Source organism: Pongo pygmaeus, chromosome 16, assembly GCF_028885625.2.
Source record: "Pongo pygmaeus isolate AG05252 chromosome 16, NHGRI_mPonPyg2-v2.0_pri, whole genome shotgun sequence".
In the NCBI taxonomy this organism is placed as follows: Eukaryota; Metazoa; Chordata; class Mammalia; order Primates; family Hominidae; genus Pongo; species Pongo pygmaeus.
Window position 1 is genome coordinate 74,716,293 of NC_072389.2, and position 23,738 is coordinate 74,740,030.

Consider the following 23,738-nt stretch of genomic DNA (forward strand, 5'->3'; position numbering starts at 1 on the left):
CTGATCTTTCACTCTCTCCATAGTCTTTGCCTTTTCCAAAGTTTCATACAGTTGAAATCATATAGTATGTCACCTTTTCAGATTGGCTTCTTTCACGTAGTAATATATACATTTAAGGTTCTTGCATGTCTTTTCATGCATGGCATGATTGCTCATTTCTCTTTAGCGCTGAATCATATTCCATTGTCTGGATGTGCCACGGTTTATTTATCCATTCACCTACTGAAGGACATATTGGTGGCTTCCACGTTTGGGCAATTATGAATAAAACTGCTATAAACATAAGGACATACGTTTTCGACTCATTTGGGTCACTACCAAGGAGCATGATTGCTGGATCATATGGTAAGAGTATATTTAGTTTTGTAAGAAACTGCCAAACTGTCTTCCAAAGTGGCTTTACCATTTTGCATTGTACTGATCTCAAAGAACCAGCTTTTGGTTTTGTTGACTTTTTTCTATTTCTTTTCTGTTGTACGTGTATGTTTTTCATTCCTGCTCATCTATCTTTTCTTGCTTCTCCTGCGTACTTCCCTTCAGAAGAGGAAGACACACTTACTGCTTAGGATTAGCTTGCTTTTCTCTTTCTAATTTTTTTTAACTTTTATTTTAAGTTCAGGGGTACATGTGCAGGTTTGTTATATAGGTAAACTTGTGTCATGGAGGTTTGTTGTACAGATTGTTTTGTCACTCAGGTATTAAGCCTAGCACCCTTTAGTTATTTTTCCTGATCCTCTCCCTCATCCCATTCTCCACCCTCCAGTAGGCCCCAACTAATTTCCTAAAGTGAAAGCCTAGGTCACTGATTTGAGACCTTCTTTTCTAACATTTAGAAGTATATTGTTTAGTTTCCAGATGTTTGGAGATTTTTTTTTAGATATTTTTCTGATTTTAATTTCTAATATAATTTTATTGGGATCAGAGAATATATACTTTGCATGCTTCGAAATCCTTGAAACTTAGTGAGAATGTTTTATGGCTCAGAATATGGTCTGAGTTGGGGTGTTGTTCCATGTGTACTTGAAAAGATGTGTATTCTGCTGTAATTTGGTGGTGTATTCTATAAATGTTAATTAGATCAAGTTGGTTGCTAGTGGTGTTCAAGTTTACTATGTCCTTACTAAGTTTTTGTCTACTAGTTGTGTCATTATTGAGAGATTTGTTGAAATATCTGACAATAATTGTGGATTTGTCTATTTGTGCTTGTAATTTTATCAGGTTTTGCTTTAGGCATTTTGAAGCTCTGTTACTAGCTTAGGATTTGTCTTCTTGATGAATTCATCCCTTTAATCATTATGAAATTATTCTTTTTATTCTTAGTAATAATCTTTATTGTAAAATATACTTTATCTGATATTAATATAGCTACTCTAGCTCTCCTTTGATTAGTGTTAGCCCAGTTACAATCCTTTAACCTTTATGTGTTTTTATATTTAAAATGGGTTTCTTGTAGACAGCATATAGTTGGGCCTTACTTCTTTTTAAATACAATCTGACAATCTCTATCCCTTTCAGTCAGGAGTTTAGACCATTTAGTCTTAATATGATGACTGGTATGATTAGACTTTTGTCTACTGTTGTGCTATTTGTTTTTTATTTGTCCCATCTCTTCTTTGCATTTTTATCTCTTTTCTTGGCATTCTTTTGGATTGAGAACTTTTTAGTGTTCTATTTTACTTGCACTATTGTCTTAGGAACTTTGCCTCTTTTCTTTTTTAGTGGTTGTCCTAGGATTACATTCTATATCTTTAACTTACACAGTGTTCCTACACATTATATTATACAACTTCTATATTTTACTTCTATATTTGTTAAAAACCCCACAGTAGATTGTAATTATGGTTGTTTTAAACCATTTTATTTTAAAGATTTGTAAAAATAAGAAATATCTTTTATAGTTACCCACATATTTACTCCACTGTACCTCATGTCTTTGTATAGTTCCATGTTTTTGTTTAGTATCATTTTTCTTCTGCAAAAAATCCTTCTCAACATTTTTTATTGTGCAGTTCTACTGGTGACAGATTTTCTCAGCTTTTGTGTGTCTGAAAAATTACATCAACATTTCAGAAAGATATTTTTACTGGGTACCAAATTGTAGTGTATCACCTCCGGTTTGGTGGTTGGCTAGGAGGACTTGGGACTTAGCATATAGTCAAACTCATGGTTATGACTTATCACAGCAGAAGGATACAAAGCTAAATTAGCAAATGGGAAAGGTTCATGGGTGAAGTCTGGAGGAAACAAGGCACAAGCTTACATGAATCTTCTCCCAGTGGAATCATGCAGGATACATTTAATTTAACAATGAATTGTGACAACACATGTGAATACAGTTGAACAGGAAGCTCATTAGAGACTCAGTGCCCAAGGTTTTTATTGGGAGCTGGTCAGGTAAGCGTCCTCTGCCTAGCATGTAGCAAAATTCCAGTTTCCAAGAAGGAAAGCAGATGTTCAGAATATTGTTTGCATAAATACTTCAGGCACAGTAAACCACCCTTTTTAGTTAGGGAATGTCAGGAACCCTTTTGAAGTTCAAGTTCTTAGACATCAGCCAAGGCCTAACCTTACAAGTAAGCCTTTCTAAGGATAGCACTCCTGAGCCTGCTGTGTTACCTTTTTCCTGCATACTAGGTTGCCTTGTTTTTTTCCTTTTCTGTACTTTGTAGATTTTAATTTATTGTCTTCTGACTTGTATAGCTTCAAGGAGAAACCTGTGATGACTTATCTTTGCTCCTTTGAATGTAATGTACCTTTTTACCTCTGGCTGCTTTAAATGTTTTCTTTATCATTATTTTCAGCAATGTATGTGTGAATGTGTGTTTGTGTTTATCCTGTTAGATATTGCTTGAACTTCTGGGAACTGTGGGTTTGTAGTTTTCAACAAAGTGGACATTTCTGAAGCTATTTTTTCCAATATTGCCCTACTCTTTTTGTTTTCATGCTTTCATTATGGTTATGTTGATTGCTGACATTGTTACAGAGGTCATGGCATCTTTATTTTTTGGAGGGGTTACGTGTGTGTGTGTTTCTCTTTGTCTTCATTTTTGGATAGTTTTATTCCTGTGTGTTCAATTTACTAATACTTTCTTTTGTAGTGGCTAATCTGCTACAAATCTTACATAATAATATTTTTATTTCAAGTATTTTTTTTATATGTAGAAGTTTTATTTGATTCTTTTATGTTTCTTTGTCTCCTCATTGTGTTTGGGTTTTCTCTTATGCTGTTGAGGAAACATTTGTTATAGCTATTTTAATGTTCTCATCTCTTAATTTGATCATCTCTTTCATTTCTGTTCTGTTAATATTGACTGTTTTTCTAGTTCACAAGTCACATTTTATTGCTTCTTGATAGGTCTAATAGTTTTTTATCGAATGCTCATCATTGTGAATTTTATGTTATTTGCTGGATTTGGTTGCATTATTTTAAAGGATGTTGGTTTTTTTCTAGTATGCCACTGTTATTTACAGATAAGTTCGATCCTTTCAAGGCTTATTTTTATGCAGCTTCAGGGAGAATCTGGAGAAGCCTTAAGGACTAATTTAACCTCACTTCTAATGCATGGTCCTTCTGGAGTCACTCATGGCTGCCCTGCTATTCAGCAAGATTTCACCAGTTTGGGTAATACAAATTTTAACAATTCCTGGCCCTTTGTCAGCACTGACAGTTGTTTATCTTACAACTCCTGGTAATTTTCTTTTTCTAAAGGTTGATTTTTTATTTTGCCCAGCCTCTTGGGGGTTCACCCTCCACATGTATAACTTGTATTCAGCCAAAGATCCAGTAGGACTGCTGTGCATTTTTTGGAATCTCTTTCTGTGTTGATCTCTTCTCTCAGGCATCTGCCCCCTCCGTCTCCCCCTGAATTCTAGCTGTTTTGGCCTCCCTAAACTCTGATATGTGTCTTTTCAATTCAGCAATGTTCCTAGGTTCTTATGAGGTTACCTCTCCCTGCGCCATTGTTTGTAAATTACCTCCAGGCAGAAGCTGGAGGGCCCTCTTATTATTGCCCTTTTAGGGCAATAGTCTGGTATCATAGACTTGTGCTGCCTTTGTTCAGTGCCAGCAAATAGTTTCCTCTATTTTGTCCAATTTCTCGTTGTTAGGGAGAAGGATATTTCCAGACCCTCTTTGTCCTTTATATTCAGAAGTGGAAATCTCCCTATAAACATTGCATACTTCTCCATTTATACCATAAATGTTTCCCTTTTCTGAAGCAACTTCATCCTCATCATGTGTGAAAATGTCAAGCCTTTACTTTTTTCTTATTATATTCAGAAAATAATGATGCATGTGATCAGGATCTCAAACTTCAGATTTTCTCAGATTTTGTTTCAAATTTTTGTATTCACAAAAAATCTCCTATGCCTTTGATGAACATCTAGGTATTACTGTGGATCTGGGCTCCAAGGAGGGTGAGGCAAGGGGGGCACCTAAAGTACAAAATTTAAGGAGACACTCACTCTCAGGTGTCAATCCTGTGCTTGTACTACCTGGAGAGTAAGTGTCTCCTTAAATTTTGTACCCTACATGCCTTGTTTGCCTCAGTCTAGTACAGGCTTTGCAGTGGATATTCCAGACTAAGATCACTTTTATTACCTAGGGCATTAGTCTCAAACCATTATTAACTAGATCACATATTTCCTTTGGAGTAGGTGTCTTTTTTACGTTCATAGTTAGATTATTTAAACTTCTCTGACCATCTGTTTTTTTGGAGGAGTTGTAATAAAGTCTGATGTAAAATGTCAGTTCCTTAGTATTGGCTGAGAAATGAGAGAAGAAAAGAGTATTCAGGGTAGCAAATACTGTCCCACAAAGCCAAAACCATGTATACTGAAGCCTTACCTATTTTTAGTTTAGTCGGCCTTGGCCCTAGAAAACAGTGGCTCTCCCTACCTAGGCCAGATTCCATTAATTCCATGTGGGCTGTTGCCCACTGGGCATGCAGCCGTATTTGCAGATTGAGAGTCCCAAGTAAGCCTGACTAGGCTTCAAAAATGAATCTAGATTTATACTAAGGAATTTTAATATGGGTCAGAGACATGCAGTTGGTCTCTGATGGTGGGAAGAACAAAGTTTTTAATCTTACATAAAATATACTCTCTTTGAGGTCTTTGGTTTGTGACCCACTTTTGGATTGTCTTAGAGTGTTCTTGCAGCTGGAATGATAAAGGAATCTCTTTTCTCTCTTCTTAGAATATTAAAGGAGACAGGAAGAAGTCCAGATGAAGTGACTCATGGAACCATTTGTTTATCTGAACCTGAGCTAAATCTTAGGAGAGAAGGGTAAAAATAATTCATTCTTATTATTTTTAGTCCAGATTACCAGGATTTTTCAGATAGTGATGTAGGTATGGGTTCTGGCAGTAATAAATGGTGATTTTACCCAGAATGGCGTCTGTTAAATATCTTCCTCTGGCACTTGAAGTGGTATTTGGTATCTGTTTGATAGTTCAGAGGTTCTAAAACATTGATCCTGTGTGCAGAAAGTAACCATTAATCTCATGTTACTACTGCTTGACTCAGTTTTCTTTATTTTTATTTTCTTGGGCTTTTCTTTTTTAAAAAATAAGAAGAGTAGCATATTTGTACCATCTGCAAAGCACTTTTATAATGGATTGGAATGTAAAAATCTCTAATCCAGAAGGAAGATACTTATATAGTCAAGTCTTTATAGATACATGCAGTGTACCTTTCTTCAATTACTGGGTGAGGTAATATGTTGTGAAAGAAAATAGTGAATTTGGATTCAAAAAAACCTAATTATAGTTCAGGTTGAACTGCTTGTAGCTCTGTGACCTTGAGCAGGCCAGTTAATCTCTTTGAGAGTCACTTTTTTCCATCTGCAAAGTATGTGTATGTATGTGGGAGGTGGGGGAGGATGTGATAAAATCTGCCTGCCTATTTATTCGTGTCAGTGTGAAGATCATAATAAAGATGTGAAAGCACTTGGGAAATGTGTAAAGAACATATACATACAAATGTAAAAATGATATTTATAAGTATTGTATCTCAGCGCAATCAAGTCTTGTTTTTATCTTTGGGACACTGTAAATATAGTCTCAGCTAAATTTTTTTTTTTAAATCACTGATAGCTTAGAAAAAGAGAAGTAAAAAAAATGTATATTGGAAAATGGATGGAAAACACATCAAAGGTTACAAGTTACCTATGAAAGAATTGATAAAATCTCCTTAGAGTTTGTGTGTGTGTGTGTGTTTGTGTGTATTAACAAAATTTGAAATTTTTACTTACCTTCTCTTTCACCTCTAGACTTTGAAAGTCTGTATCAGATTTTGTGACATATTGTATGTGGATTGTCTACTTTAGATTATCCATGGAAAACTATTTTTTAAAATCAGTCTTGTTGCTCCTTGTTGTCTAAGACAATTCTGGATGTTTTCTCCTGATTGGTATGTTTTCAGGGGAATGCAAACTAATTTAATATAGCCCTGGTATGTATAATAAGGGTGTTAAATCTGTCAGAACACAAATCACAATGATTGAAATATGAATGTAATATTTTGGTACCTTTGAAACTATTAAATTACTCCCCTATATTACATTAAATCAGTGAGAGAATTCCCTTTGTTGGTTCATTCATTCATTAAACAAATATTAATACCATTCCTACTATTGCCAGGTACTGTTGTATCACATACAACAGTAAACAAAACAGACAAAAATTCCTGCTTCTATGGAGCTTACATTCTAGCTGAGAGGGAAACTGAAACTAACAGATAAAATGTATACTGTATCAGATAGCAAAATAAAGGAGGGAAAGGGGATGGGGGAGTGTTGGAAGGCATGGCAATTGGAGGAGGGCAGGCCTGGGAAGGATTGTGACATTTGAGTGAAGACCTAAAAGGAATCTATACAGATATCTCAGGGAAGAACATTCCTGTTCTAAGGTATAGCAAGGGTAACAGATTTGAGGAAAGTGTGTGCCTGGTATGTTCAAGGAACAAGGAGGAGGCTAGTGTGACTGAAGTGGAGTGAGCATGGAGTGTTAGGCTGGTGCAGACACAATTGTGGTTTTTGCATTGTTTAAATTTGCTGTTTGGCATTGGAATACATTCTTAAATAAATGTGGTTTATGTTATACATCATTTTAATGTGCATTCGTTGCTTTGTTTTGCTAATGACTTATTACTTGCTGTTTATTTTATATTTATTTTAGACTATGGAAATGATGTTAGACAAAAAGCAAATTCAAGTGATTTTCTTATTCAAGTTCAAAATGGGTCATAAAGCAGCAGAGACAACTTGCAGCATCAACAATGCATTTGGCCCAGAAATTGCTAACAAAGGTACAGTGCAGTGGTGGTTCAATAATTTTTGCAAAGGAGACGAGAGCCATGAAGATGAGGAGTGTCGTGGCCGGCCATCGAAAGTTGGCAACGACCAATTGAGAGCAATCATCGAAGCTGATCCTCTTACAACACTAGAAGTTGCCGGGAACTCAACATCAACCATCATACGGTCATTCAGCATTTGAAGCAAATTAGAAGGGTGTAAAAGCTCGATAAGTGGGTGCCTCATGAGCTGACTGAAAATAAAAACAATCGTCATTTTGAAGTGTTGTCTTCTCTTACTTTGTGTAACAACGATGAACCATTTCTCGATCAGATTGTGACGTGCGATGGTAAGTGGATTTTATACGACAACCGCTGATGACCAGCTTGGTGGCTGGACTGAGAAGAAGCTCCAGAGCGCTTCCCAAAGCCAAACTTGTACCAAAATGTTCATGGTCACTGTTTGATGGTCTGCTGCCGATCTGATCCACTACAGCTTTCTGAGTTCCAGCAAAACCATTACATCTGAGAAGTATGCTCAACAAATCACTGAGATGCATGGAAAACTGCAACGCCTGCAGCCAGCATTGATCAACATAAAGGGCCCAGTCCTTCGGCACAACAATGCCTGACAATGCATCGCACAACCAACGCTTCAAAAGTTGAATGAATTAGGCACAAAGTCTTGCCTCGTCCACCTTATTCACCTGACTTCTTGCCAACTGACTACCACTTCTTCAAGCATCTCAGCAGCTTTTTGCAGGGAAGATGTTTCCACAACCAGAATGCAGAAAAAGCTTTCCAAGAGTTTATCAAATCCCAGATCACACATGTTTACACTACAGGAATAAATAAACTTATTTCTCATTGGCAAAAATGTGTTGATTGTAATGTTTCCTATTTTGATGAATAAAGATGTGTTTGAATCTAGTTATAATGATTTAAAATTCACGGTCCAAAACCGCAATTACTTTTGCGCCAACCTAGTAAGATTAAAACCAGTAGAGGTGGGTATTTTGAGAGCCATGTATTTCAAGGACGGAATTATTATTTGTGTCAGCTGCTGCTCATAGGTAAAATAAGAGGAAGTCGGAGAATCGATTGTTGTGTTTAGCAATGTGGAAGATGTTGGTGACCTTAAATAAGGGCAAGTTGGTAGATGGGATGAAAAGCTTGGTTGATATGGATTCAGGAGAAAATGGGAGATGTGGAGACAGTGAGTGTAGATAACACTTTTGAGTTTTATTGTAAAGGGGGAACTATGCACATTTGGTGTGTAGAGTTAAGAGAGTGGGCTTTAAAAAAAATTTTTGGTTGTATGTTTAATGTGATAGGAATAATCCAGTAGAGAGGGAATATTTGACAATGTAGTAGAAGGAAGAGAAAATTGCTGCAGCAGTTTTCTTGAATAGGTGGGAAATAATTGGGATTACCTTTAGTTTTCCAAAGTGACCACTGTATTTCTTTGATGCTTATAATTCACATTCTTCCCTTTTAAAGAACATTAGTGCCTGAGCCTTTTTATATACATATCCTTTCTTATGTCTGTACCTTACCCCTCACATGTATACTTTTTTCTTTTTTTTAAAAAAACCCTGCATGTGGCATTCAAACACATGTATGCTTTTATCAGAGCCCCTAAAATACTTTATTACATTTATTTACATGTCTCACCCATTACTGGATTGTCGATACCTTGATCTATCTTATTACTCAACTATTGGTTCTTTGACTGCAGTGTTTTTATTCATTGCTACATGCCTATATTAGTTACCTATTGTTGCATAACAAATTACTTTAAAACATACCCACTCAAAACACACATTTATTATATTGCAGTGAGTCAGGAATCTAGGAACAGCATAGGCGCTCTTACAAGGTTATGAACCTCTTAACAAGGTTATGAACCTCTTACAAGGTTATGAACCAATGTGTTGACAGGGCCTGAAGTCTCATCAGAAATCTTGATGTGAAAGGATACATTTTCTAGGTCACTCATAAGGCAGGATTCATTTCTTCTCAGGCTGTTGGCCAGAGGCCTCCCTTGGACTCGTGCCAAAGGGCCTCATAGAGCATCTCACAATATGGCAGTTGACTTAGAGCAAACAAGCAAGAGGGCAAGAAAAAGTGCCAGCAAAAGAGAGTGCTAGCAAGAAGCACATCACAATTTTTATAACCTAATCACAGAAGTGACTTCCCATCACAGTTGCCATATTTTCTTTATTTTTTAAAATTGAGACAGTCTTACTGTGTTGCCCAGGCTGGTCTTGAACTCCTGGGCTCAAGTGATCCTCCTGCCTTGGCCTCCCAAAGTCTTGGGATTACAGGCATGAACCACCATGCTTGGCCAATATTTTCTTCTTTATAAGCAAGTTACTAGGTCTAGCCCACATTTAAAGAGGGTTACACAACATGCAACTATCAGAAGGCAGGGATCACTGCAGGGACATATTGGAAGTCCGCCACCCGGTCCCCAAACTCTGGAACTACAAGAATGCTTAACTTGTTGAATGAATTAGCCTTTTTCCAAGCACCCTCATAACTGGTAGTGTACATTTGTAAGAGGGCTGGTCAAGGGTAAGAATTCGGTTTGAGACTGTATACAGAATGACTTGATACTCAGGGATTATTTCAACTGTTTCTTGTTTCCTTAATGATTTGCTTTTATGAAATAATGTTAATGAAAAGTTCAAGTCATTTTGTATCTTCAGGAGCTAAGCAAAACCAGGAATGCTATTCAAGAAAATCAGGATACATGCAGTATATTCTAATAGGAATTCTAGAAATAATCTAATAGCAAGCTGTATTTTGAGATAATTCAAGCTTCCAGTCATTCCTAACATACATACCCTTTTATGACATGGATGAGCATAAGGATATATAAAAATCTGTGCAATTGAAATGTAGTTGAATTTGATCTCTACTATAAAATAATCTTTATAAAAATAAGATTTTGGGGGAGGAGCCAAGATGGCCGAATAGGAACAGCTCCGGTCTACAGCTCCCAGCGCGAGCGACGCAGAAGACGGGTGATTTCTGCATTTCCATCTGAGGTACCGTGTTCATCTCACTAGGAAGTGCCAGACAGTGGGCGCAGGTCAGTGGGTGAGTGCACCGTGCGCCAGCCGAAGCAGGGGCGAGGCATTGCCTCACTCGGGAAGCTCAAGGGGTCAGGGAGTTCCCTTTCCAGGGGTGACAGACGGCACCTGGAAAATCGGGCCACTCCCACCCGAATACTGTGCTTTTCCGACGGGCTTAGGAAACGGTGCCCCAGGAGAATATAGCCCACACCTGGCTCAGAGGGTCCTACGCCCACGGAGTCTTGCTGATTGCTAGCACAGCAGTCTGAGATCAAACAGCAAGTCGGCAGCGAGGCTGGGGAAGGGGTGCCCGCCATTGCCCAGGCTCGCTTAGGTAAACAAAGCAGCCTGGAAGCTTGAACTGGGTGGAGCCCACCACAGCTCAAGGAGGCCTGCCTGCCTCTGTAGGCTCCACCTCTGGGGGCAGGGCACAGACAAACAAAAAGACAGCAGTAACCTCTGCAGACTTAAATGTCCCTGTCTGACAGCTTTGAGGAGAGCAGTGGTTCTCCCAGCACACAGCTGGAGATCTGAGAACGGGCTGACTGCCTCCTCAAGTGGGTCCCTGACCCCTGACCCCCGAGCAGCCTAACTGGGAGGCACCCCCCAGCAGGGGCAGACTGACACCTCACACGGCCGGCCAGGTACTCCAACAGACCTGCAGCTGAGGGTCCTGTCTGTTAGAAGGAAAACTAACAGAAAGGACACCCAAACCAAAAACCCATCTGTACATCACCATCATCAAAGACCAAAAGTAGATAAAACCACAAAGATGGGGAAAAAACAGAGCAGAAAAACTGGAAACTCTAAAAAGCAGAGTACCTCTCCTCCTCCAAAGGAACGCAGTTCCTCACCAGCAACGGAACAAAGCTGGACGGAGAATGACTTTGACGAGCTGAGAGAAGAAGGCTTCAGACTATCAAATTACTCCGAGCTACGGGAGGATATTCAAACCAAAGGCAAAGAAGTTGAAAACTTTGAAAAAAATTTAGAAGAATGTATAACTAGAATAACCAATACAGAGAAGTGCTTAAAGGAGCTGATGGAGCTGAAAACCAAGGCTCGAGAACTACGTGAAGAATGCAGAAGCCTCAGGAGCCGATGCGATCAAATGGAAGAAAGGGTATCAGCCCTGGAAGATGAAATGAATGAAATGAAGCGAGAAGGGAAGTTTAGAGAAAAAAGAATAAAAAGAAACGAGCAAAGCCTCCAAGAAATGTGGGACTATGTGAAAAGACCAAATCTACGTCTGATTGGTGTACCTGAAAGTGACGGGGAGAATGGAACCAAGTTGGAAAACACTCTGCAGGATATTATCCAGGAGAACTTCCCCAATCTAGCAAGGCAGGCCAACATTCAGATTCAGGAAATACAGAGAACACCACAAGGATACTCCTCGAGAAGAGCAACTCCAAGACACATAATTGTCAGATTCACCAAAGTTGAAATGAAGGAAAAAACGTTAAGGGCAGCCAGAGAGAAAGGTCGGGTTACCATCAAAGGGAAGCCCATCAGACTAACAGCGGATCTCTCGGCAGAAACCCTACAAGCCAGAAGAGAGTGGGGGCCAATATTCAACATTCTTAAAGAAAAGAATTTTCAACCCAGAATTTCATATCCAGCCAAACTAAGCTTCATAAGTGAAGGAGAAATAAAATACTTTACAGACAAGCAAATGCTGAGAGATTTTGTCACCACCAGGCCTGCCCTAAAAGAGCTCCTGAAGGAAGCGCTAAACATAGAAAGGCACAACCGGTACCAGCCACTGCAAAATCATACCGAAATGTAAAGACCATCGAGACTAGGAAGAGACTGCATCAACTAACAAGCAAAATAACCAGCTAACATCATAATGACAGGATCAAATTCACACATAACAATATTAACTTTAAATGTAAATGGACTAAATGCTCCAATTAAAAGACACAGACTGGCAAATTGGATAAAGACTCAAGACCCATCAGTGTGCTGTATTCAGGAAACCCATCTCACGTGCAGAGACACATATAGGCTCAAAATAAAAGGATGGAGGAAGATCTACCAAGCAAATGGAAAACAAAAAAAAGCAGGGGTTGCAATCCTAGTCTCTGATAAAACAGACTTTAAACCAACAAAGGTCAAAAGAGACAAGGCCATTACATAATGGTAAAGGGATTAATTCAACAAGAAGAGCTAACTATCCTAAATATATATGCACCCAATACAGGAGCACCCAGATTCATAAAGCAAGTCCTGAGTGACCTACAAAGAGACTTAGACTCCCACACATTAATAATGGGAGACTTTAACACCCCACTGTCAACATTAGACAGATCAACGAGACAGAAAGTCAACAAGGATACCCAGGAATTGAACTCAGCTCTGCACCAAGCGGACCTAATGGACATCTACAGAACTCTCCACCCCAAATCAACAGAATATACATTTTTTTCAGCACCACACCACACCTATTCCAAAATTGACCATATACTTGGAAGTAAAGCTCTCCTCAATAAATGTAAAAGAACAGAAATTATAACAAACTATCTCTCAGATCACAGTGCAATCAAGCTAGAACTCAGGATTAAGAATCTCACTCAAAACCACTCAACTACATGGAAACTGAACAACCTGCTCCTGAATGACTACTGGGTACATAACGAAATGAAGGCAGAAATAAAGATGTTCTTTGAAACCAACGAGAACCAAGACACAACATACCAGAATCTCTGGGATGCATTCAAAGCAGTGTGTAGAGGGAAATTTATAGCACTAAATGCCCACAAGAGAAAGCAGGAAAGATCCAAAATTGACACCCTAACATCACAATTAAAAGAACTAGAAAAGCAAGAGCAAACACATTCAAAAGCTAGCAGAAGGCAAGAAATAACTAAAATCAGAGCAGAACTGAAGGAAATAGAGACACAAAAAACCCTTCAAAAAATCAATGAATCCAGGAGCTGGTTTTTTGAAAGGATCAACAAAATTGATAGACCGCTAGCAAGATTAATAAAGAAAAAGAGAAGAATCAAATAGATGCAATAAAAAATGATAAAGGGGATATCACCACCGATCCCACAGAAATACAAACTACCATCAGAGAATATTACAAACACCTCTACGCAAATAAACTAGAAAATCTAGAAGAAATGGATAAATTCCTCAACACATACACCCTCCCAAGACTAAACCAGGAAGAAGTTGAATCTCTGAATAGACCAATAACAGGAGCTGAAATTGTGGCAATAATCAATAGCTTACCAACCAAAAAAAGTCCAGGACCAGATGGGTTCACAGCCGAATTCTACCAGAGGTACAAGGAGGAGCTGGTACCATTCCTTCTGAAACTATTCCAATCAATAGGAAAAGAGGGAATCCTCCCTAACTCATTTTATGAGGCCAGCATCATCCTGATACCAAAGCCTCGCAGAGACACAACAAAAAAAGAGAATTTTAGACCAATATCCTTGATGAACATTGATGCAAAAATCCTCAATAAAATACTGGCAAACCGAATCCAGCAGCACATCAAAAAGCTTATCCACCATAATCAAGTGGGCTTCATCCCTGGGATGCAAGGCTGGTTCAATATACGCAAATCAATAAATGTAATCCAGCATATAAACAGAACCAAAGACAAAAACCACATGATTATCTCAATAGATGCAGAAAAGGCCTTTGACAAAATTCAGCAACCCTTCATGCTAAAAACTCTCAATAAATTAGGTATTGATGGGACGTATCTCAAAATAATAAGAGCTATTTATGACAAACCCACAGCCAATATCATACTGAATGGGCAAAAACTGGAAGCATTCCCTTTGAAAACTGGCACAAGACAGGGATGCCCTCTCTCACCACTTCTATTCAACGTAGTGTTGGAAGTTCTGGCCAGGGCAATTAGGCAGGAGAAGGAAATCAAGGGTATTCAAGTAGGAAAAGAGGAAGTCAAATTGTCCCTGTTTGCAGATGACATGATAGTATATCTAGAAAACCCCATTGTCTCAGCCCAAAATCTCCTTAAGCTGATAAGCAACTTCAGCAAAGTCTCAGGATACAAAATCAATGTACAAAAATCACAAGCATTCTTATACATCAATAACAGACAAACAGAGAGCCAAATCATGAGTGAACTCCCATTCACAATTGCTTCAAAGAGAATAAAATACCTAGGAATCCAACTTACAAGGGATGTGAAGGACCTCTTCAAGGAGAACTACAAACCACTGCTCAAGGAAATAAAAGAGGATACAAACAAATGGAAGAACATTCCATGCTCATGGGTAGGAAGAATCAATATCATGAAAATGGCCATCCTTCCCAAGGTAATTTACAGATTCATTGCCATCCCCATCAAGTTACCAATGACTTTCTTCACAGAATTGGAAAAAACTACTTTAAAGTTCATATGGAACCAAAAAAGAGCCCGCATCGCCAAGTCAATCCTAAGCCAAAAGAACAAAGCTGGAGGCATCACACTACCTGACTTCAAACTATACTATAAGGCTACAGTAACCAAAACAGCATGGTACTGGTACCAAAACAGAGATATAGATCAATGGAACAGAACAGAGCCGTCAGAAATAATGCCACATATCTACAACTATCTGATCTTTGACAAACCTGACAAAAACAAGAAATGGGGAAAGGATTCCCTATTTAATAAATGGTGCTGGGAAAACTGGCTAGCCATATGTAGAAAGCTGAAACTGGATCCCTTCCTTACACCTTATACAAAAATCAATTCAAGATGGATTAAAGACTTAAATGTTAGACCTAAAACCATAAAAACCCTAGAAGAAAACCTAGGCATTACCATTCAGGACATAGGCATGGGCAAGGACTTCATGTCTAAAACACCAAAAGCAATGGCAACAAAAGCCAAAATTGACAAATGGGATCTAATTAAACTCAAGAGCTTCTGCACAGCAAAGGAAACTACCATCAGAGTGAACAGGCAGCCTACAAAATGGGAGAAAATTTTTGCAACCTACTCATCTGACAAAGGGCTAATATCCAGAATCTACAATGAACTCCAACAAATTTACAAGAAAAAAACAAACAACCCCATCAAAAAGTGGGCGAAGGACATGAACAGACACTTCTCAAAAGAAGACATTTATGCAGCCAAAAAACACATGAAAAAATGCTCACCATCACTGGCCATCAGAGAAATGCAAATCAAAACCACAATGAGATACCATCTCACACCAGTTAGAATGGCAATCATTAAAAAGTCAGGAAACAACAGGTGCTGGAGAGGATGTGGAGAAATAGGAACACTTTTACACTGTTGGTGGGACTGTAAACTAGTTCAACCCTTGTGGAAGTCAGTGTGGCGATTCCTCAGGGATCTAGAACTAGAAATTCCATTTGACCCAGCCATCCCATTACTGGGTATATACCCAAAGGACTATAAATCATGCTGCTATAAAGACACATGCACACGTATGTTTATTGCAGCATTATTCACAATAGCAAAGACTTGGAACCAACCCAAATGTCCAACAATGATAGACTGCATTAAGAAAATGTGGCACATATACACCATGGAATACTATGCAGCCATAAAAAATGATGAGTTCATGTCCTTTGTAGGGACATGGATGAAATTGGAAATCATCATTCTCAGTAAACTATCGCAAGAACAAAAAACCAAACACCGCATATTCTCACTCATAGGTGGGAATTGAACAATGAGAATACATGGACACAGGAAGGGGAACATCACACTTCGGGGACTGTTGTGGGGTCGGGGGAAGGGGGAGGGATAGCATTGGGAGAGATACCTAATGCTAGATGACGAGTTGGTGGGTGCAGCGCACCAGCATGGCACATGTATACATATGTAACTTACCTGCATGTTGCGCACATGTACCATAGAGCCTAAAGTATAATAATAATAATAATAATAATAATAATAAAAATAAAAAATAGAAAAAAAAATTAAAAGAAAAAAAAATTTCCCAATGGTTTGACTTTATACCATTAGAATTTTGAGTTCTATATCATTATTTTCAAAGTAGTTGATGGTGTAATATCTAGTTATTACATAAGTTTGTGTTTTATTTTGTTTTGCTTAACTATATTCAAAATTGCAACATATAACATCATAGTTATATTAATACAAACATTAAAGTTAAAAAAAAATAAGATTTTAACAGATAGGAATAAGCATCATCAGATCATGGATTTCAATTTTTTTTGCATAGTTTAAATGTTGAAGTGATTTAATCTTTTGAAGAAAACTAAGGAATCTCATCCTAGACTTATAAAATGTTAGATATTAGAAATAATTTGTCCAATCCTATATTTTTATAGATGAGGAAATGGCTACCCAGTGACGTAACCAAGCTTTCTGGTGGCACAGCCAGTGCCAGATCACAGGCCTCCTGACTCCATTCAGTGCACTGTACCATGCCTTAAACCATACTGGAGCCACTTGGGGAGTTTAAAAACTTTTATGCTTCTCTTATCCCCAGACCTTTTGATTTAATTGGTATGGGTTAGAACTTGGTCACTGGAAGTTTTAAACACTCCCCAGGTGATTCATGCATCATAGTCTGGGAACCTCTACTCCACAAAGAATTAGTGTGCTTAAGGAATTGGAACTAGAGTGAAGTCAGTGGTACAGACTTCTATCCGTTATGATTCCTTAATCACTTATTTGGCTGGGTTTTATCAGAGTAGTAAGACAATTTTTTACATCGAGAAATAATTAAGATATATGCTGAGCAAAGACTTCCTTAATAAAACTGTCCTTTCACTAGTATTTTGTGAGATAGCCTGTGACAAAATTTTTCCTAATCATGAAATTGGAGAACAATTTTTTGACACTAATCAGGCAAGGAGAAAGTTTCATGCCATCTGTGTTGTGGCATGCTCTGCTGTTGTTTTAACTAGATAAAATTCTAATTACTGTTAAACAGATTGTTTATGAGGTTGTTTTTAATATTTTAGAGCAAGTGCATAAATACAAAGAGGCAAAGAAATGGTTCCAGATTTAAAAACAAAATACAGTTTCTTTAAAAGTAAATCAGAATTTGACACACTGGGTTGTTTAATTACACATTTCAGTGTGGGTCCTTGGTACTGCAGTGTTGCAAGGCATATGAAATTTGCAGTTTGTTATAACTATTCTGTTGTGTCGTTTTATACTTTTGGATATAAAGCTGACCAAACATTCTAACTAGAAAATACTAATTCGTGATTGATAAGTGGCATTTTGTTTCTACATATTGTTCTTTTAAACAGGTCTTTCCTTGATAATGACAGACGTAGGGAATATGAAGTAGAAGAGGTAAGAATAGGAGATTATGACCAAATCAAAGCATTTCAGAATGTTAAATCTTTTATTGAACCAGTATCAGGGTGTTGACAAGAAAAACTATATATTTGGGTTGCTAGAGTAGAAGCGATAAGGGGCATATTAGTTTTCTATTGCTGCCATCATAAATCAATACAAACTTGGTAGCTTAAACAGAAAGTTTTTTAATCTTACAGTTCTGTGAGTCAGTAGGCCAATCCAGGTCTCACTGGGTTAAAATAAAAATTTCAGCATGGCCATGTTCCTTTCTGGAGGCTGTAGGGCAAGGTCAGTTTCCTTGCTTATTTGGGGTTTTGGTAGAATTCACTTCCTTGTGGTTGTAGCATTTGTCTTGATCAGAGCCCTTTCTAGCACCTACATTCCACCCTCGTTCCCTGGCATGTGGCCCTCCTTCATCTTCAAAGCCAGTAACAAAGATCAAGTCCCTCTCAAGCTTCCAGTATTTCCTTCTCCTTTGATTTAAACTCTCTGATCCACCTTCTGTCTTCCTCTTCCACTTTAAATCCACATGGGATGAGATTGGGCCTACCTGGATAATACAGAGTAATCTCTCCCATCTCAAGTTCCTTAACCTTCATTACAACTGCAAGTCCCTTTTGCCATGTAAGGTAACTTAGGTTCCAGTGCTTAAGGGCACAGACATCTTTGGAGGGCCATTGTTCTGCCTGTCAAAGAGGGCTAGATCACTGGAGTCAAGGAAGCCAAGTGTCAGTATTGACATAGCTGTTGAAAGTCTTCATTTATACAACAAATTTTTTTTAGTGCTTGCTGTGTCTAGTCATTGTAGTAGGCACTGGGGCTAGTGTGGTAAACAAGACAGACATAGTATCTGCCCTTGCCTGTCTAGCAGTATACTTATAAAAACAAGCAAAACATATAGCATTGCTTTATAAAGAATTCTTCATGTATTCCATATTTATGTAAGCTCTTTGAAAGCCAGTACTAGTGTTCTTTGTTTTGGCCCTTTCCTCATCCCATCACTACAGCAGTGTTTTACATACTAGATGCTTAACAGATATTGCTAACAAAGGCTTACTTTGTTTTTTCTTTGCATTGAGTTAGGAACCTCATTTATCTTTCTTTTTTTCTATTTTCTGCTTCAAAAGCAGTGAGGAATTTTGGGTTCAAAAATCCAGACTTAGAGGACAATTTAAGATTTAATCAGATACCCACTGAGGAATTTTTAAAAAGGCCTTAAGAATGACCATGTACTCCATTTTACTTTTCTTGGTAAAGACTCTAAAGTGCTAAAGGCAGCTCTGTTTTGCTTTTTCCTCCTCCTCCTCCTATTATTATTATTACTATTATTTTTGAGAAAGGGTCTGGCTCTGTCACCCAGGCTGGAGTGCATTGGTATGAGCGCAGGCTCACTGTAGCCTTGACCTCCTCAGCTCAAACAGTCTTCCTACCTCAACCTCCCAACTAGCTGGGACTACAGGCACACTGTACCACATCTGGCTATTTTTTAAATCTTCTGTAGAGATGGAGTCTCACTATGTTGCCCAGGCTGGTCTTGAGCTCCTGGGCTCAAACTATCCTTACACCTTGGCCTCCCAAAATGATGGGATTATAGGCATGAACCATGGTTCCCAGCCTTGCTTTCACCTCCTAAATGCAACAGTCAGAGACTACTTACCCAATTAAAAAAAAAAAAATCAGCAGTTGCTTTAAACCAGTATTCACCTATAGTGAAGAACTGCCAACTCAGAAGCAAATTAAAATAAATTTTTCAATATGGCTTTTCTGAGATAGATAGACTTTTAAAATAATGGAAGAGATTTACTGTCTATTGGTCACTGCTCTTAGAGCTTCTGTCTTCCTCATATACAATTCTCTCTTGTGCTCCCACTGTGTGCCAAGTGTGGGTCTACCCTTCATGGAAAAACTGTGGTATTCTTACCAATCGTTAAATGCCTTCTAAAGACAGTTATTTGTAGTTTTCTTAGTGATAGTCATGGTTACAATTCTGTATCATGTAGTTTCCCAATGTAGCAATAGGGAACTTCAGTAATGGTGGATTGGAGTAAGCATAGGTATATGAGATTTATAGTCTACACAGGCATTGACTTCAATCATAGAACTTTTTATCAGAACTATTAGCAAGTGGTTAAATATACTTGTAACACAGGTTTGGGCTACGTAGTGTTAAGTGTCACATGAGGCCTTCTTAATTTCAGTACATACCAAGTTCTCCATCCCAAATCCCTTCTTGATTCTTTGATGATTTAACATTATTTATGGATAATTTCTTATTCTGACCTTTAATGTTTCTAAACAAATAGCCTAAATATATTATATAAAACTTCATTTCTGAAAGAAGAACTTTTGGAATAATGGGTGGAAAGTTTGTTTGATTTGCTGAAGTGTAGAGATGGCTATTGTGATATTTAAGTTTGGATGATACCAATTTGGGTGAAGGAAAGTAGTAGCTACTTTTATAGAGATAGGTGGTTTAATCTTTAAAATGTTACTAGGTAATGTTGATTTCGTGAACTTAGCATTTCAGTGGCCAGTAAGGTAAAGCATTCTGTTGGGTTTAGTTCATATGTAAAAATTCTTATTAATTGGCAACTTTTGAAGAGAGCTGGAAGTTTAACTGTGAATGGTGTAATACTAATTAACTGAAGTTTTCTTGATTCTTTGAAAAAGATGGGAAAAGACTCCTGCGTTTATGGACATTAAAATATAATAGTGACTTAAACACGTGGAATGCTACAGAGAGAATAGACAGGAAATTTACTAACCTACTGAAACTTTTGACAGGTGCAGTGCATCATTGGAAGTCAGATTTTGATTATTATTAATAAAACAGCCTTTGTTTAGTAAGTTGAACGTCAAGTGAGAAGATTACATGGAGCAGTAAGCATACAGATTTGCAATAGGTGCTCCATTCAGTGGGTTTTAATGGGTGTCAAAACTAAACTGACCTTAGTGAATTATAGCTACTGCACACACATGGCTTCGGTTAAAAAGGATATGGTACCAGGTAATGTCATCAGTTTTTCCAAATGTGTTCCTGGGGAAAATAACCTAAATTCTTGAAGCAGATCATTTAACTTATAATTGGATGTAATATTATGACAACAAAAGGCCTTAAGGCATAAACTGTTCCTTATAGAGGCTTTTTGTTTTTCATTTGAAATTAGTGCAATTGCTGATCGGCTTTTTAAAAAAAATCTCATATTCTTTTAAATATAATAATCTGAAGGTGTTGTTAAATTTACTAGCCCAACTGAGAACAGCAGTATCCTTAAAAACAAATAATTGAGTTTAGGTTAAACGGAAATAGTTGGCTAAATATGATTTTTAAAAATAATACCTAAGGTACATGTAGGAACCAGATAGATTAAATAACATGATAAAAAGTGTTCAGAAGAGGTAGTACCTTTATACTTAGTTTTAAAAAATTTAAATTCCTGTACTATGTAGATTTTTATGTTTTGTGACCACATACATGTAGAGTATAGTAATTCACTGTAACCTTGTAGTGTACTGTATTAGTTGAAGTACGATAAAGAAATTCTTGCAGAAGAGTAGAAATACTTCTGAAATACTGTGTTTTCCAGCTTGCATTCCTCGTCCTGCTTATTCAAATAAAGTGACTATTTTTTTCCCTGATAAAAAAGTTAGAAACAAGTGATTGTTTTACTTTTTTTTTTTTTTTTTTTTTTTGAGATGGTATCTCACTCTGTCACCCAGGCTGGAGTGCAGTGGCGCGATCTCAGCTCACTGCAGCCTCTGTCTCCCAGGCTTAAGTGATTCTCATGACTCAGTCTCCCAAGTAGCTGGGATTACAGGCACGTGCCACCACACCCAGCTAATTTTTTTGTATTTTTGGTAGAGACAGAGTTTCACCATGTTGGCCAGGCTGGTCTCAAACTCCTGACCTCAGGTGATCTGCCCACTTTGGCCTCCCAAAGTCCTGGGATTACAAGCATGAGCCACCTTGCCTGGCCTGTTTTACTTTTTATTTTCAGAATGCTTATTATGCAATGGAAGCAGAATTAATCATATTCCTCTCCCTGACCAACAATGTGGAATTCTGACTGTAAATCAGTATTTTTAAAAAATCTTTAATGAAAGTTCTTTTATGATACCACTAAGCAGATGTCAGGATTTACTTTTCAATTAGGTGGGATAGTGGTGATGAGCAGATCAGACTCCTTTGCAGGTGATACATTGCTTAGGGGAACTGACATTTAGACCATTGATCCCTCTAGTGATTTTACATGTCACGACTGAGTTATTTGTCACTTGCTCTATCTGAAAAGTAGGCAGAATAAACAGGAGGATTTTTACAGACTATAAGATCCAAACTAAATAATCCTGAAAAGGCCTTTGATTTAAAAGTCTTTTAAGTATCATAAATTTTATTTTTTTAATGAACATGCAGTAAAACGGACTTTTCCTGTGTATAGTTGATATATTTCAACGTGTATAGATGTATCTAACCACCATCACAGTCAATATCCAGAATAGTTTCCTTAGCTCAAAAAACTACCTTGTGTTATCCCTGTGTAGTTGTGCTCCCCCCCTACCCCTCAATACCTGGTAACTCTGCCATTTTACTTTTGTCTTTTCAAAAATGGTCATGAAGTGGAATAATAGAGCATGAAGCCATTTAAGACTGTTACGTATCCATTTACTCAGCATAATGCCTTATAAGATTCATATAAGTTGTTCTTTGTATTGATATTTTATTCCTTTTTATTACTGAGTAGTATTCAGTTGTATGGATGTACCACAGTTTGTTTATAAGTTTATTAATTGGAGGACATTTGAGTTGTTTCCAATTTTTAGCTATTTTGAATAGAGCTTCTTTAAACATTTGTGTATAGGATTTCATGCAAATGAGTTCTCATTTCTGTTGGGTAAAAATACATAGGTATGGGATTGGTGGGTCATATGGTAAGTGTTTATTATCAAGAAATTGACAAACTGTTTTCTAAAATGGCTATTTCCACTTTGTATTTCCATCAGCAATGTATGAGTGTTCTAGTTGTTCTGCACAGTTGTCAGCACTTGGTATGTTCAATCTTTTTCATTTTAGCCATTCTAATAGATTTGTAGTGGTACCTGATAATGAGTTTCATTTTCACTTTCCTGGTAGCTGATGTTGTGCATTTTGTCGTATGTTTTGTTATATTCTCTTTGGTGAAGGATCTATTCAGGTCCTTTGACCATTAAAAACAACCTTTTTATTTTGGAAGAAGTTTAGGTGTATAGAAGAGTTACAAAGATAATACAAAGAGTTTTATATTCCTTTATATTCCTAACACAGCTTGCCATGATAATAACAGTTTACAAAACCAAGTGCATTTTTCAAAACCAAGAAACCAACAGGTACCTTACTACTAACCAAACTCCAGATTCCAAATTGGGATTTTGCCAGATTTTCCACTGGGTCTCCTGTTCTTGAATCCATTCCAGGATTACGCTTACATTTGTCATCTCTCCCTAAATCTCCTATAGTCTATGACAGTTTCTCTGCGTTTCTTTGTTTTTCATAAACTTGATAGTTCTGAGTACTAGTACCAGTCAGATATTTTGCAGAGTGTCTCTCAATTTGTGTTTGTCTGGTGCTTTTCTTGTGATTAGACTGAGGTTATGAGTTTTAGGAAGAATACACAGAGGGAAATGCCCTTTTCCTCACATCTTACCAAAGTGCACGATGACAGCATTACTTGGCTAAGGTACTGTTTATCAGATTTCCTCACTGTAAAGTTGATATTTTTGTCTTTTTGTATTATATTTTTTAGAAATGAGTTGCTAATTTCAGCCCACAATCAAAAGGGTGGGAGATTGTTTCATCTTATGGATAGGGTATATCTATATGTTATTAAGTTTTCTTCTGTAAGTAAGCCTTTGTCCCTTCTCTTCCATTTATTTATTCAGTCATTTATATCAATATGTATACTCATTTTATACATTGGCTTATAATTCAATACTATGTTATTTTGTTGCTAAAATTGTTCCAGTGTTGGTCCCTGTATTCCTTTGACATGTCCCTTCCTTTTCTTTTTTGAATACTTTCTTAATTTCTGGTACTACAAGATAC

General features: G+C 37.5%; 1 protein-coding gene and 1 pseudogene across 2 annotated transcripts in view; both read left to right on the top strand.

Annotated features, from left to right (window-relative positions):
* LOC129013861 (histone-lysine N-methyltransferase SETMAR-like) overlaps positions 1-8,260 on the top strand; it is a 36,637-nt pseudogene extending 28,377 nt beyond the window's left edge.
* GLCE (glucuronic acid epimerase) overlaps positions 1-23,738 on the top strand; it is a 126,939-nt gene that overhangs the window by 28,473 nt on the left and 74,728 nt on the right. The window contains exon 2 of one of the 2 annotated variants that reach the window (XM_063652705.1): positions 5,198-5,287. The exons of the other annotated variant lie outside the window; for it this stretch is intronic. The gene's annotated coding sequence lies outside the window, so the exon portion shown is untranslated. The remainder of the gene's footprint in view (positions 1-5,197; positions 5,288-23,738) is intronic. 2 annotated transcript variants of the gene reach the window in all.